Source organism: Macaca mulatta, chromosome 4, assembly GCF_049350105.2.
Source record: "Macaca mulatta isolate MMU2019108-1 chromosome 4, T2T-MMU8v2.0, whole genome shotgun sequence".
Taxonomy (NCBI): domain Eukaryota; kingdom Metazoa; phylum Chordata; class Mammalia; order Primates; family Cercopithecidae; genus Macaca; species Macaca mulatta.
In genome coordinates this window covers 134631101-134647633 of record NC_133409.1, presented here as the reverse complement: position 1 = coordinate 134647633, position 16533 = coordinate 134631101, and the positions used below count along the sequence as shown (strand labels likewise).

At 35.9% G+C, this 16533-nt stretch overlaps 1 protein-coding gene and 1 pseudogene across 2 annotated transcripts in view; both read left to right on the top strand.

Annotated features, from left to right (window-relative positions):
- The window catches only part of CD2AP (CD2 associated protein), a 152146-nt gene that overhangs the window by 79091 nt on the left and 56522 nt on the right, over positions 1-16533 (top strand).
- LOC144340776 (small ribosomal subunit protein eS12 pseudogene) lies at positions 1614-2197 on the top strand (annotated as a pseudogene).

Genomic DNA, 16533 nt, shown 5'->3' with positions numbered 1-16533 from the left:
CTGTTTAATGTGCTGCTGGATTCGGTTTGCCAGTATGTTTATTGAGGATTTTCGCATTGATGTTCATCAGGGATATTGGCCTGAAGTTTTCTTTTTTTTGTTGTGTCCGTGCCAAGTTTTGGTATCAGGATGATGTTGGCATCATATAATGAGTTACGGAGGAGTCCTTCTTTTTCTGTTGTTTGGAATAGTTTCAGAAGGAATGGTCCCTTTAAAATATACAATCTGATTAGTTTGACAGATGTATAAATCCATGAAAACATGTACAGAACATTTCCATCACCCCCAAAATATTGCTCATGCTTTTTGCAGTCCATTTCTTTTTCTGCCCTCAGTCCTAGCCAATCATAGATCTGATTTGTCATTATAGATTAGTTTGTAATATTATATCATTTTGACATGTCTCCATCATTTTCTGTGAACTTCCTTACTCTGTGATGTAAGATACTCCAAGCTCATTTTGAACCTTCCCTATCCTAGTCATGGAATCAGCTACTTATCAAGGCAAACTTTTTGTTTTTTTTTTAAGAGAGGAATAGTGTTTCGACGTGTGGTCATTGCTACTGGGGTAATGTTTCTGAGCCTTCTTAGTAGATTAAGCTGGAAAATGCTTACACGCACATATAATCCCATACCTCTACTCATATGTCTTGATCATTAATCTGTTTATCCATCTTTACTGGTACCTCTAATTCCAATTTAATACCAGAAGGTATATTTTCATCTCTAATGATTTTATTTCTAAGCCCATTGACCATAGAAATATATGAAATGAGTAATTGAGTTTGCTTTACTTCTATGTATGTATGTATGTATGTATGTATGTATGTATGTATATATGTTTTTGAGACGGAGTCTCGCTCTGTCGCCCAGACTGGAGTGCAGTGGCACAATCTCAGCTCATTGCAAGATCTGCCTTCCGGGTTCACGCCATTCTCCTGCCTCAGCCTCCCGAGTAGCTGGGACTACAGGTGCCCGCCACCATGCCCGACTAACTTTTTTTCTTTTTTTTGTATTTTTAGTAGAGATGGGGTTTCACTCTTGTTAGCCAGGATGGTCTCGATCTCCTGACCTCGTGATCCGCCCACCTCGGCCTCCCAAAGTGCTAGGATTACAGGCATGAGCCCCTGCACCTGGCTGAGTTTGCTTTACTTCTAAGGAAATTTAATTTTTCTTTCAAGTTTTAGTTATCTACACATCGCAAGCTACAATTATATTGCCTGTGTTCATTTGCTTTTTAGTATAAAAGCCATCTAACATTAATTAGGCTTGAAAGGATGAATGCTTAGAAAGCAATATTATAATTCATGGTTTATCAATAAATTGTGAGTATAGAAAAACCAACATGAATTTAGTTTCTAAAAGATTGATGTAGAAGAAACCTCTTGAATTTTAGAAAGTGACAGGAAAAAATGTTACTTTACATAGTCATAAAATACCAGTAATTGTTCTACAAAGTAGACAGTATATAACAGATCTAGTAATGAGAACTAGGAATAGTGAGATTGTGAGGAGAAATTGCTGGTATATAACAGATTTTCAGGTCAGAGTTTTCAGTTAGTTATAGTAATAATTTTTAAGTTATAAAGTGAAGACATAAATTAGTTTGATGGCTCTTTGCCTTCCACCAACAGGTCTTGCTTAAGCAAAGACTTGGTTGTTTTGAAGATTCGGCTTCACGTGAACCCACTGCTGTGGTAGAAGAGGGCATTGTTGCTGAAGATGTAATGGGTGTTAATACTGCTACTGCTTTACAGGAGATTCCAAAGACCACCCTTATGCACAATAGCCTAGCAGTGGAATTTGTGAAGCTGGCCAAGCCTTAGACAAGTGGCAAGCTCATGTTTGTGTGCTTGCATCCAACTGTGATGAACCTTTGTATGTCAAGTTGGTGGAGGCCCTTTGTGCTGAACATCAAATCAACTTAATTAAGGTTGATGACAACAAGCAACTAGGGGAATGTGTAGGCCTCTCTGTAAAATTGACAGAGAGGGAAAACCCTATAAAGAAGTTGGTTGTGGTTGCGTAGTAGTTAAGGACTATGGCAAAGAATCTCAGGCCCAGTATGTCATCAAAGAGTCCTTCAAATGCAAGAAATGAACAAATAAAACTTTGTATCACATTTAAAAAATTGGTTTGATGAATAGTTTGAACTCTGCTGTAATTTTTAGAATAAACATGTCACCAAAGGAAGAAGTAGAAGCTATTTTAACAAGTGAACATTTCTTAACCTTTTGTATGTATTCAGTTCTGATTTTCTGAGCGTATGTAATCCCTCTGTAGTCCAGAGGTGCAAGGGTCACATCTCTAGGGGAGGACAAATGTGAAGTAAGTATACTTATAGAATAAAATGACTTGAGTTACTTCAGGTAGCTATCAAAAATGTTGGAGGAAGATATTTCTAAATGTAATATTTAGAAATTTGTTTGCCACTTCATTTTGCTTAATATGCAAATTTTCATCTCAGAAATGTCACAGGAAACATTAGAAAATATAATCGGCAACTCTTTAATCCTTGAAGAGGCAGAGAAAAAGGAGGATGGCTTTTAAAGCTTCTGTCCAAAATTGACATGTCATTTCCACTAACATTGTATTTGGCGGTTATGGTCATGCATGCGTTAGTGCAGCAGGGTGGGGATATGTAATTTTCTTACAAGGAAGGGCACCAAACATTTGTGTACAATATTATGCTCTACCATATATTCATTGCAGATCGCCTTTAAAGAATCCTTTTCTTTAAAGCTCATTAGCCTTAAAAAGGAGTTCAGATTTACTCTTATATTAGTTTGCAGCTCTCCGTAAGTGCTACATACTATACATGCTACAAAGTAATGAAAAAAGCCTGAGGTCAATGGCTACTTAATATGACTTGGGATGCCCAGTTGCCTCTCATTTTTAAGTGTTCTTCTGCTAGTTCTTTTCTCTTTAACTTAGCAATAAACTTGTAAAGATTCTAAATTTTTCTAAGGCTCTTTAATGAATTAAATGAAAATATTAATGAAAATAGTTCCAGTTGTTTAGTTTTAGTTGTTTTAATAGTTTCAGTTTTCTTTAGTGCAGATGCTGATTGTATTGAAAGAGAAAAATCATTGAGGTAGGAATCAGTGGAGAAGGAATCATACTAACTAGATGTACTTTCACTATTTTATATTACATTTATTTGAGAGTACTCAATAATTCTGAAGTCAAAACTTATGTTTAAGGGCGTGTAAAAACCATTAGAGAACATACGTAAGTACCAAAAACACCTGGCTTAAATTTAATGGGGCATTCATCAATTAGCAAACTGTCTCCTGAGTTACTTCTGATGCACATTAGTATTTCTTTAGGGTTCACAGGTATTGGATCTTTTGATATCTACTTTTAACATTAAAATTTGGTGTAAATTAAAATTTGGTGTAAATTAAAGCATATGAGTGAAATGATCTTTGTGATGCCATATAAAACTGAGCCCTTAAAATATTTCCAATTTAAAGTTTGTATAGGACCACCAGAACAAGAGATCTAATTTATATTTGAGTTTAGTTCATTACTTTTATAATTATAAAATACTTTGAACATTTTCTTATGCTGTTCAGCTTGATTTGGATTTTAGTAACTGTGCAAATTTTGTCTGTTAGAAATATCCTTCCTTCTTTGTTTAACCCTTTTACAATAACTGTTCATTCTAAATGTGGAGCTTTGTGATTATGGGGTGGAAAGTCCGTGGTTGAAGTACACTATAATTTTTTTTTTCCTTCCCCAACTCTAAATTTTAGGCAAGTTTCTGCATATTGTTGTGAATGCCAGGAAGTGAGCATTATATAAGGAGTAACTACTTAAAATTTTCCTGTGTCCTAACAAAGTGTAACAGCCTCTGTCCATAATTGGTATTTTGATAGTCTTTTCAGTCAGTAAAATAATTATGTTCCTCGTAGCTGTTAGAAAAATTATAGTAGAATGTACATTATAAGTGTTATTTTTTTGCTTTCAGTATTGGAATGTCATATCCACTATATTTGATTATATCACATAGTTTCTCCTCACAGTCTTTTAAATTTAATAGGGTTCTCTTCCTCCTCCCTCCCCTTCCCCTTTTCCTCCTTTCTCTTCTATGTAGTAATGGGATAATGTTCTTGGTTTGACCAATTAAACTGTGTTACTGCTAAACAGATAATTCTGACTCTAAATAATATATAGACAATATTAAGTCTTCACAGATAATTTATTTTTAGATCCTCAGTTTTCATTGAGGAACTGTAAGATAAAAGGTTAAGAATGCCACCATTATGTTTTCTGTAGGAATGTGGTGAATTAATCATCTGTTCTGTTACTGAGTGGTTTCTATATAAAGGTCCTTTTAGTATTCAGTCTCAGGGAAAGCATTGCTTCTCCAGGAAAGTGTTATGTTTTGGTTTTGTAATGTCTCCTTTTTAATTTTGTCAAATATACTTAACCCTTCTTAGAGTGTCTTTTTGTCAACATGCAGATTCCATTTATTTGCCAAATAGGAATGTGTTTTCAAATTTTCCCCTTATTTTATGAAGTCAATGACTATATATACTTGTCTTTTCCACCCTTTTCTAAAAATCTTCCACATTAAACTTCTTTCAGAATCTCCATTTCGATGTCTAATAGGCATCTTAAACCTAAGTTGCCCAAAATTTATCCTCTGCCTTTTTTTTCTGCTCCATGTAATCTTCCCCATCTGAGTTAAGGACAAGTTCATCGTTTTTTTACTCAGGCCAAAATTCTTAGTTTTCTCTTGTACTCTTCTTTTTAACCTTGCACCCTACCATGATTCATTAACAGATTTTGTCAAAAAATGTTTAGAATCTATTTTCTTTTTACCACCTTCACTGCCGCTATCCTGGTATAAGTTATCTTTTGCTGTATAATTACCATAGCCTATATGCCATTACCTACTTACTGAATAGTCTGGTAGCCAGTAGTGATCACCCTCCAGTTGCTTTACATTTCACTTAGACTAAAAGCCAACATCTTTTAAAATGGCTACAAATCCCTCTATGATCTGGCATCCCCATATCCCTCCCTCCACCTTTCTTACCTCATCTCTTATTTAACTTTCCCCTTTGTTTACGTTGGTCACCTTAGGTTTCTTAAGGATGTTAGGAACATTCCTCTCTCACAGCCTTTGTGCTTGTTGTATACCTTTGTGTGGAATGCTCTTCTTCAAGATGTCCTGATGGCTACTTGTCTGATTCAGGATTCTCTCAGAAATCACCTTATCATTGAGGCCCTTACTGACAGCTCTGTATAAAACAGCTCTACTTTTAATTCTCTTTCTCTTTTTTTTTTTAATGTTTCAAAGAAGAATTTGTTGCTATTGCTTATTGAACTTATTGTCTGTCTACCTGCTCATTAGAACATATATATTTTTATTTATATTTGTTTACTCATTGTCTATAATGGTGTCTGATATGTTGACACTCAGTGAAACAAAGACTAGTATTTTGTGGTATATATAGAACTTTTCAAACACTTTTGTCAAGTGAAATCCTCTTCCTTTTTTTTTTGCTTTAAGTTCTGGGATATATATGCAGGACATGCAGATTTGTTACATAGGTATAAGTGTGCCATGGTGGTTTGCTGCACCTATCGACCCGTCCTCTGAGTTCCCTTCCCCAGCTCCTCACCCCTCAACAGGTCCTGGTGTGTGTTTCCCTCCCTGTGTCTGTGTATTCTCATTGTTCCACTCCCACTTGTGAGTGCAAACATGCAGTGTTTGGTTTTCTGTTCCTGTGTTAGTTTGCTAAGAATGATGGCTTCCAGCTTCATCCGTGTTCCTGTGGAGGATATGATCTCATTCCTTTTTATGGCTGAATAGTATTCCACAGTGTGTATGTACCACATTTTCTTTATCCAGCCTATTATTGATGAGCATTTGGGTTGGTTCCATGACTTTGCTATTGTAAATAGTGCTGCTATAAACATATGCATGCATATGTCTTTATAGTAGAATAAATCCTCTTAAGAGGATTAATGTCACTCCCATTTTAAGGGTCAAGAAATGGAAACTCCTGAGATTATTTACTGAGTGGTAAAATCATCATTAGAGTTTGGTTTTTATGATTTCCCAGTTTTTTTGTTTTGTTTTGTTTTTGTTTTAAGCTTTACTGTGCTATTTAACATGTGAGATTATGGAAATTTGGTGGTTTTTCACTATTGTAGTCCATTTGTTTGCTGCCATCTTCACCTAATTTTCTTTTAGGTATGCTTGTAGAACTATCTTTTCATGTACTCTCAGCTCTTTGAGTGTTATGGGTAGTAATATATGGGTATACTAACATTTCTTATGAAGGCAATGTATTGCAGAATCAAATTTAAAAGTCAAATCTGGTAAAGGGAAATTCTAAATATAAATACAACTGTTTAGTTAATTCAGTATTCATATATTTATTCATTCAATTTATTGAGTGCCTTTTGTTAAGTATATTGTACAAGGTCCTGGGAGTACAGTGATCAGCAACATAGGCGTTATTTCCCCTCATGTTTGAAGCTTTTGTTCCACTGGGAGAGAAAAGATGGTTTTAAAAAGTGATTGTAATTTAGCAGGAGAAATATTTGTTACAGGAAAGGGTGCAATAAATGTATATAAGAAGGCTAGTCCAGACTTGGCAGGCTGTGAAGGAATGCACCCTAGAAGAAGTCATAGATTGAGATCCCACAATGGCTAGGAAATTTCTAAGCAAGTTTGTGGCAGAGGGTGAAGAAAATCATAGCATTCGCAAGATCCTGAAAGAGATTTAATTCAGAGGCATTATAGAGTATATAATTAGATGTGGTGAATATTGAGCCTGGAGAAGTTATTGGGTCAGGCGTAAGAAAACATTACAAAAATGTTAATCAAATCACAGAGAAGCCGTAGAGTGAAATGATGAGATTGTTTTTCAGATAAATTGGTTGCAGTATGGAGGGGGAATAGCAATGTGGAGAGTAGACTGGAGAAGAGACTGGTCTGCTAACACCAGTTGAGAATGTTTTGATAATGAGGTAGAATTAGCCTAAACTAGAGCAGTGCTATGGGGATGGAGAGACTTGCGTAGAATAGGAGTTATATAAGTGATAGCACGAAGAACAGGACCTAGTGATAATGTTATTTAGGGAATGACCAAAAAAGAGGAGCCAACTGCTACCAAGTTTTTGGCTTTGTAAGGTGGAGATGTCATTTTCAGAGATAAGTTATTGGGAGATGATGATGTATCATTAAAATAGATGCCTAATTATTGAAAATAGGCAGTCCTAATTGGTAGGTTAATTATTTTTGAATCATTGAAAATTACCAACTTTTACTACCATGTTGGCTATTCACTTTTGGAGATGTTAAATTTGAGGCTTGTAGGGACGTGAGAGCATCCAAATGAAAGATATTTGGTAGTCAGTTGTCTATTGATCTGAATCCTTAGAAAAATTCCGGTGTCTGTGCAAAACTGGGACTTGATAGTACTTTAGGTGGTGTAAGAAATGATGGGTAGGCCAGGCATGGTGGCTCACGCCTGCAGTCCCAGCCCTTTGGGAGACCGAGGTGGGTGGATCATGAGGTCAGGAGTTTGAGACCAGCCTGGCCCACATGGTGAAACCCTGTCTCTACTAAAAAATACAAAAGAATTAGCTAGGTGTGGTGGCGTGCACTTGTAATCACAGCTACTTGGGAGGCTGAGGCAGGAGAATTGCTTGAACCCGGGAGGTGGAGGTTGCAGTGAGCCGAGTTTGTGTCATTGCGCTCCAGCCTGGGTGACAGAGTGAGACTCCATCTCAAAAAAATAAAATATGATTTAAAAAAAAAAAAAAAGATGGGTTTAGATTAGATGACCTAGAGAGAATATACAGAGTGAAAAAAAACTAAAGACCCTGGGATGGAATCCTGTGTAATAACATTTAAGACATGGACTGAGGAAGATTAACTGAAAAGAAGACCTAGAAAGCACAGAAGGAGAGAGCCAGAAAGAAACCTGTGAATGTGTGGTAGTCAGTCAAGGGAGGAGAGTTATTCAGGGAGGCAGGGCCAGTAGTGTCAGATACTACTTGGGAGGTGAAGTAAAAGAGATCATGAAGGACCTAAACAACAGCAGTTGTGAGGTAATTAGGGCAGAAGCCGAATTGAAGAAGAAAGGAGGTTAGGCAGTGGAGAGAGTAAGTATAAGGCAGTTGCAGCAGTTGATGGCAACATATATTCAAGAATGTTTTTGTTCTTTTTCTTAAAAAGGAAGAGTGTTGATCATCTTGGTATCCTAATGGCTGACAAGTAGAAGGGGAACAGTTGAAGACGGAAACTCAGAAGAAGTGTAGTTACAGCACAATAGGATTTATCCAGAAAGTGGAGGAAATAGGTTTCACATTATGGCTATTATGATTAGTCTCAATTTATTGGAGATAGATCAGAGTTAGTAAGCTTAATGGTAGGAAGCCGAGGAAGATATTTCTGACTTTTGATGTCTTCTATGGAAAAGGAGTAATGTTATGAATAAGTTGCTAAGTGGTGAGGCCAGAATTTTGAGGAGATGAAGGGGTTCCAGCAGGGATTCTTAAATGTTTTTGCCATTTATCCCTCTAGGCGTTACTGGGCAACTAGATGGATGCATCACACAAAACATTTAAGAAACCCTGATGGATTGTTCTTCAAGAGTTCTAGTCTCTTACACGTAGAAAAAAATTTGTTCTGTTAGGAGGAGTCAGCTGAAGTTTTATTTGATTATTCAGGTTCTGGAGTAGAAGAAAGTGCTCGTTTCTAATGGGACACAGGATCCTGGGGAAATGGTTGTATACTTCGTGTGCCAAAGATAGTAGATAGAAATTTGTTGGTCTGCAGCCTAGTCACTAGGAGTCAAGGTGTTACACAGTTTACCTTGAGGTCTGTACTCATGTATTAGTATTCACCTTATACTCCTCCTAGTGAGCAACTTTGCAAGGAAAACTTGTTCTGGAGTTTTGATGCCCTGACTGGTAGTACGTTATGGATCTTTCTGAGTTATTGTTAACACCCAGACATTCTTTCTATGTGTACTTTTTAGGAACTATGCAATATTGATTGATTTTAAGTCCAGTTAAAACACCCACACCCACACCTGCATGATCGACTTGCAAAATCCTTGAGAATAATGGTGAATGATGACTTTAATGGTAAACTTGGATTGATTCTATTAAATGCTTTTCATTTTCATCAAGTTTCTATTTTTTTTTTTAGCTTTCAGTTCAGTTCGCATGTGGTTTCTTGTTTTTGTTTTTCTCCAAACAAGTAATTGGATTTTGCAATTCTTTTAAGTCACTTTATATGAAGATACAAGCCATGAAGTAGCTTTTGCTATAGAGATTTAATGAGGAAGGAGGAGGGAGGGTTTAGGCTCAATAGACAGATGTGCTGTTTGTTTTATGACTGATAGCAATACACATAAAATGCAGATGTTTTTCTTCAAACATAGCAATTCAAGGACAATTGGATGGGTAAAGTATATGGGTATTAAAATGTTACAAGTACCATATAGATAAGGTTATTGTTTTGTCTCATTATGGCACCTCCTGCATGCCCTTTTTCCTCCTCCTTTTTCCTTTCTCCTTATCCTCTTTCTTCTTTCCAGTGGCTGTTTTCCCTTTTATATTTTGCTGCTTCTTTGTGATCAATGCTCTCACTTACTTATGGTTCACAGTGATACATCTTTTAAAGTTTTAAAAAATAATAGACACTGAGCTGGGCACCGTTTAAAGAACTTTACAGGAATAAATTAGTTTACTTCTCATAGCAATCCTGTGAAGTTCCCCATTTTACAGGTGAAGAGATTGGGCAAATATAATGGAAGGGGCAAGATATGAATCGAGAAGATGTGACCCTAGAGTTCATATACTTTACCACTACATCATGCTGCCTTGCAACCATTGATTTAATAGCCAACGTGGTAGTAAAATTTGGTGTTTTTCATTTAGCCAAAAATAGCCTATCAATTAGAACTGGATATTTTTGATATCTAGCCATCTATTTTAATGGTATATATTTTAATAACTCTAATAAAGGTTACAGTCACTAAATCCAAACCCCCTTCCCTGCCTTTTTTTTTTGTTTTTTTTTGTTTTGTTTGTTTTATGGCCTTAATCAAATAAACTCTGGAAATTGTACCTTAGAATAATCCCCTAAAGTTGTCTCTATCAATATATGATTTATTAATACCATGGATAGTTTCATTTTAAGAATGCCTTTTAGATATGCACCTCATGTGCTAATCTGTACCAGAATATTGCTTTGTCCAACAGGCTGGTTATTGGAGGTATATATTAAACTATATAGAATACACTTCTGGCAGTGCGGGAGCAAGACAGTGTGGAATTCACTTTTCCACCGTACAAGATCGAGAATTGGAGAAAATATAGGAAGCAAATTTTTCTAAAAAGTAGACTGCACAGGCCTGGTATTCCTGAGAAAAGGAGAAAAAACAAGGGGGAAGGAGAGCTCTACCATTGTCCTAGGTTTCTGCCAGGAGCTGATTTCTGAACTGCATTACGAGGAAAGGGGACCTAACCACAGCAGAAGGCTATGGTTTTGTTGAGGATTGATCAAAATTCAGGGAAACAAAGGCAGTTAGAATTTTGTATTGCTGAACACCTGAAGTGAGAGCTGTATGTAGAGAGAGCACCAGAACTGTTCTTGGGTGTTGATTTGAGGGTTTAGCTGAGCACCAGTCTGTGAATGCGTACAGTGAAACCCCAGAGACTGAACATGAGCAACTTGTGAAGAAAGAGCAATTACTAGGGGTTAGTATGAGCAATTTCCGGTATGCTTATACAAGGCCAAGAATTGAGTTCTTTCTCTCTAGATTTCAGAGATTTTATTGACTACGTGGGCAATTCAGTAGAGAGGTGAAGTGGGGCTAAATTAGCCTTAGAATGGAGGTTGCTCTAATGCTACCCTAAAAAAGCTTCACACTAATGTGCAAATAACTTACCTATTTGCCAGAAAAAAAAATAAAAGATTTGCCAGCAGTCTTTAAAGTAGAACTTCTCAACCTTGTCACTGATGATGTTTTGGGCTGGATAACTTATTTATTTTCAGGGGCTCTCTGGTACATACAGGATGTTAAGAAGCATTTCTGATTTCTACTCACTAAATGTCAGTAACACTCCCCCATTGTAATAACCAAACATGTCTCCAGTTATTGCCTCATGTCTCTTGGGAGGCAGAATCCACCCTGATTGGAAATTACTGTTGTAAATGATTACTATAAAATTTAGCATTCAACAACATCTCATGCCTGTAATCCCAGCGCTTTGGGAGGCCGAGGCGGGCAGATCACCTGAGGTCAGGAGTTCAAGATCAGTGTGGCCAAAATGGTGAAACCCTGTCTCTACTAAAAATACAAAAAATTAGCCAGGTGTGGTGGCGGGCATCTGTAATCCCAGCTACCCGGGAGGCTGAGGCAGGAGACTTGCTTGAACCCAGGAGGTGGAAGTTGCAGTGAGCCGAGATCGTGCCATTGCACTCCAGCCTGGATGAGAGAACGAGACTCCATCTCAAAAAAAGAAAAAAAGAAAGAAAGAAAAAAGAAAAAGAAAAAAACCAAAAGGCAGGAACATGTGACCCATAATCTGGAGGAAAAACTAGTTGGTAGAAAGAGACCCAGAAATGATGGAATTAGTAGATATTAAAATAACTATAATAGAAATGCCTAATATGCTCAAGATTGTAATGGAAAATGTTAATATAATGAGTAGTAAGTAGAAGACATAAAAAGAGCTAAGTGGAACCACCAGAGATGGGATTTAAAAGGACAAAATGGAACTACTGGAGATGAAAAACACATCTGAAGTGAATTTCTTCCTGTGAAATTTTAACAGAAGACTAGACAATGTAGAGGAAAAGATCATTGAACTTGAAAATGTGACAATAGAATATATGCAAAATGAAGTGGAAAGAGCGAAAAGACTAAAACTTCAAAAACTCTAGCAACTTGGGATATTTTTATTTTTGAGACAGAGTCTCACTCTGTTGCCAAGGCTGGAGTGCAGTGTGCAATTTCTCCTGGAGTGATCTCCACTCACTGCAACCTCCGCCTCCTGGGTTCAAGTGATTCTCCCACCTCAGCCTCCCAAGCAGCTGGGACTACAGGTGTGTGCTGACACACCTGACTAATTTTTCTATTTTTTGGTAGAGATGGGGTTTCACTATGTTGGCCAAGTTGGTCTCTAACTCCTGACCTCAAGTGATCCACTTGTCTCAGCCTCCCAAAGTGCTGGGATTAGAGGCGTGAGCCACTGCACCTGCCTGGGATAATTTTAAATGATCTAATATGTGTAGCTGGAGTCTCAGAAGGGGAGAAGAGAGGGTGGATGAAAAAATGTTTGAAGGAATAATGCTAAAAATTTTCCAAATTTGATGCAAGTTATAAACCCACAAATGCAAGAGTATAAACAAAGCTTGGCAGATCGTAATCATGTGCTGAATGCAAGCAACAAAGCAAAAACCTTAGAAGGGACCACAGGAGAAAAGCCACATCAAATAAATGAGGTAAGAATTCTGCAGATTATCTTCAGAAACTGTATAAATCACAAGACAATCTCCAATGGGTACTGAGGGGCAATTAGGTTTTAAAGCCTAGAGCAGCACCTCAGAAAACAAAACATTGAAGTTGTCTTAGTTCATGCTGCTGTAACATAATGCCCAAGACTGGGTAATTTGTTAAAAACAAAAACTCTTTCTCACAGTTCTGGAGTTTGAGAAGTCCCCTCATCTAGGCACTAGCAGGTTCAGTGTCTGATGGGGCCTGCCTGGTCTCTGCTTTGAAGATAGTGCCTTGTTTCTGTGTTCTCCAAAGGGGATGAATGCCGTGTCTTCCCCTGGCAGAAGAGGGAGAGGGGTGATCTCACTCTCTCGAGCCTCATGGTCTAATCACCTCCTGATACTACCATATTGGGTCTTAGGTTCTAACATAATGAATTTTAGAGGGACACATACATTCAGACTGTAGCAGAGGTATAGCTAATAAGTTAATAGTAAAATGGAATACTAAGAAATGCTACTGGAAATGAGAAAAAAGGAAGAAATATCAAGTGGGTAAATAGAAGAAAACAAATAGCAAGATAATGGATTTAAACATAACTACATCAGTGGTTATGTTAAATGTAAATGGTCCAAAAACTTCAATTGAAAGACCAAAATTGTCAGCCTAGATGATACAAAAATTCACTGACATGTTAAAAGAAGGATAGAAAAAGATGTTCTGTGCAAAGCATAATAAATTTAGAATGACTATATTAATATCAAAGTATATTTCAGGAAAGAAAATATTACCACGGAATAAAAAGGACATTTTATAGTGATGGAGCTAATTCATAAAAATTAATAGCAATTCTAAATATATAACTCAACAATAGAACTTCAAAGTACATGAGATGCAAACTTCCAGAACTGAAAGAAATAGATAAATCCATGAAAAGAATGAAAAGATTTAAACATGTATCTCTCAATAATTGATAGAACTAATGAACAAAAAATGAGCAAAATTCGTATTTAGAAGACTTGAACTGAGTAACATTCTTAATTAAGTGGACCCAAATGACGTTTACAGAATAGTTCAACAACAGAGTACTTTCTGAAGTACTTTTGAAAGTACTTTTTGAAGTACACTTTTGAAGTTTACTTGGAATATGCATGAGATAGACCCTATGTTGGGGCATGAGACAAGTCTCATCAAATTTAAAAGGATTGGCATTGAACGGTACAGGTTTTGTGACCACAGTGGAATTATTTGTGAAACACCAAGATATTTGGGAAATTCTCAGATACTTGAACAACACTTGTAAATAACCCACGAATTAAAGAAGAAATTATAAGGGACATTAGAACAGTTTTTGATGTAAATGAAAGTGAAACACAACATATCAGAATTTGTGGAATGCAGGTAAAGCAACATCTGTAGGGAAATTTATAGCTTTAAATGCTTGAATAATAGAAGAGATACCTTAAACAAGAAAAGGGAGAGCAAATTAAACCTGAAATGATTAGAAGAAAGGAAAGGAAATAAGAGCAGTTCTGAAATAAAAAACAGACCAACAGACAAGAAAATCAAGTTCAAAAGTTGAGTGTTGTGAAATGATTAAAAAAAAAAAAATTGATAATACCCTAACAAGACCGATCAAAGAGAAAAGAGAAAAACAAAAATTACTGTTTTCAGATGTGAAGGGATATCACAGACCTGACAATTAAAAGTGTAATACGGAAATATGCTCATAAATTTGACAACTTAGATGAGATATGCAAACCCTTGTAAAAGCATAATTAACCAGAGCAGGCATAGAAGAAATAGAAATTCTAAATAATCTATGTGAAATAAATTGTATTTAATATAAAAAAAATCTTCACATAAGGAAAATTTCTAGCCAAGATGATTTTCACTGGTGCTATCAAGCATTTGATCTTACACAGATTCTTTCAGATTTCTTAGGTCTGTATGACCTTGATATTAAACCCTTATGAAGTAATTTGGAAAAAAGGAACTACATATTATTATCTCTCATGAACACAGACACAGAAATCTTTGAAGTATTCCATCAAATTCAGCAAAATATGTAAAGGTTACGTCAAACTCAGCAAAATATGTAAAGGTTACGTCAAACTCAGCAAAATATGTAAAGGTTAGTACATCATGATACTAATGGGGTCTGTTCCATCCATGCAAGGCTGGTTTAAAAAGTTTATATAATTCACAGTGTTAACAGTTTACAGGGGAACAACCATATGGTCATTTCACTAGATGCAGAAAGAGAATTTACATATTCAGTTCTTAATGATGAAAACGCTACATAGTAGCATAGAAGGGAGTTTTCTAAATTTTATAAAGCTCATCTGTGAAAAACCTGGAGCTACATTCTTAATGGTAGATACATAGTAGCATATCTGTATAATGGGATACTAATCAGCAATAAGAAGGAATGAAGTGTGGATACATGCAACAGCATGGATGAATCTCATATATTCTGTGTAGCCAAAGAAGTAGATGTAAAAAGCTTATGTACTATATGATTATAATTTATTTGAAAAAGGGCAAATGTATAGTGACAGTGAAGTTCAGAGGTTTCTTGAGGCTTGGGGGAAGGATCGACTATGATGGTGTGCGAGTGTTGTGTGACGAATTGTTCTGTATCTTGCTGTGTTTACATGGTGCGACATTTGTCAAATATTACTGAAATGTGTATTTAAAACAGGTTCATTTTATTGATTGTAAACATTCTCTCAATGAGGTTGAATTTTAAAAATATGTTACGAAACTATCTTCTCCACTTCAGTCTTCTATGTGACTTAGGATAATATTGAAAATGGTTAGGGTAGATGACTATACTTGTTAGCATTATATTTTTTAAGTTAATAACTTGTTTTGGCAAACCACCTGTAAAATGGTCATTTCGATCGATGCAGAAAGATATTCTCACATTTGATTGGAGACTTTGTGGTCTGAGCCATTATATTGAATTGTTTAAGACTGTGGTTTTGGGGTCATCTAGAATTCACTTGAAAAATTGACTTTGTTACTACCTGTAGGTCCCTGGGAAAGTCATTAATATCCCTTTGTCCAAGTTTATTTATTTGTAAAATGAGAAGTAATAGTGCTTAATGTTAAGAAGCTCATGTGGGCTTATAAAAATGAGATAATTCATATGCAGTGCTTAGCCAAGTGCCTGGTACAGAATTAGCTCTGAATAAATGGTAACTACTATTTTTATTGTCCCTGTTGTTCTGTTATTTTTCAACAGACTACCTCAGTTCAGTGAACTGTCACCACATATTTTTCCTTACCGTATATCCCCAGTCTTCAGTGTTTCTGGATTTTTACTCTAGAACTTTGTTTCTTACTTAGATTATAAGGCTCTTTGAGGATCTCATGAAAGCTGTACCTGTTTTACCCAGAAAAATGTACATAAAAATAACCACACAGTTTTCCATAGGGTTGTTCATGGACTTACTGAGCCTATATATAAGAACCCTTGTTGCTGAGCAAGAATGTAAAAACGTTCTTACCCATATAATATTAAACTTAACAATTTTTTATTATTATATAGTAATGGTTTCCATTGAATGCTTTAAAATTAGACCTGTTACCTAGTCTCTGAACTAAAAGAACAGGTTATGAACTATTGACCTTTTTAAAATAAACATTCCCAGTTTTTATATTCAGAAACTCATGCTAACTTTGATTGGATTGGATCATATAGCTTTAAAAAATAATCTTATCTCTTTATTGTTTGTCTCACATTGTATCATCTTTGGCCAAAAGCTATACATTGACATGCTGTTTTTAAGGACCTCGTATGACATGATTTCCTAATTAGGATTTCTTAATTTTACTAATTAAATTTACCTAAAATTATTATTATTTTGCACAATAAAAAAGTATGTGTAAACTGCATGAATTACATCTTGCTCTTCTGGATATTTCAGTACTGAATCATTTGGTTTTTTTTTTTGTTTTTGTTTTTTTTAATTTTACTGTGTTTTATTAGAAGGCATATAGAATGTAGACATTATGACAGGATGGGAAACGTTTTGTGATTCGA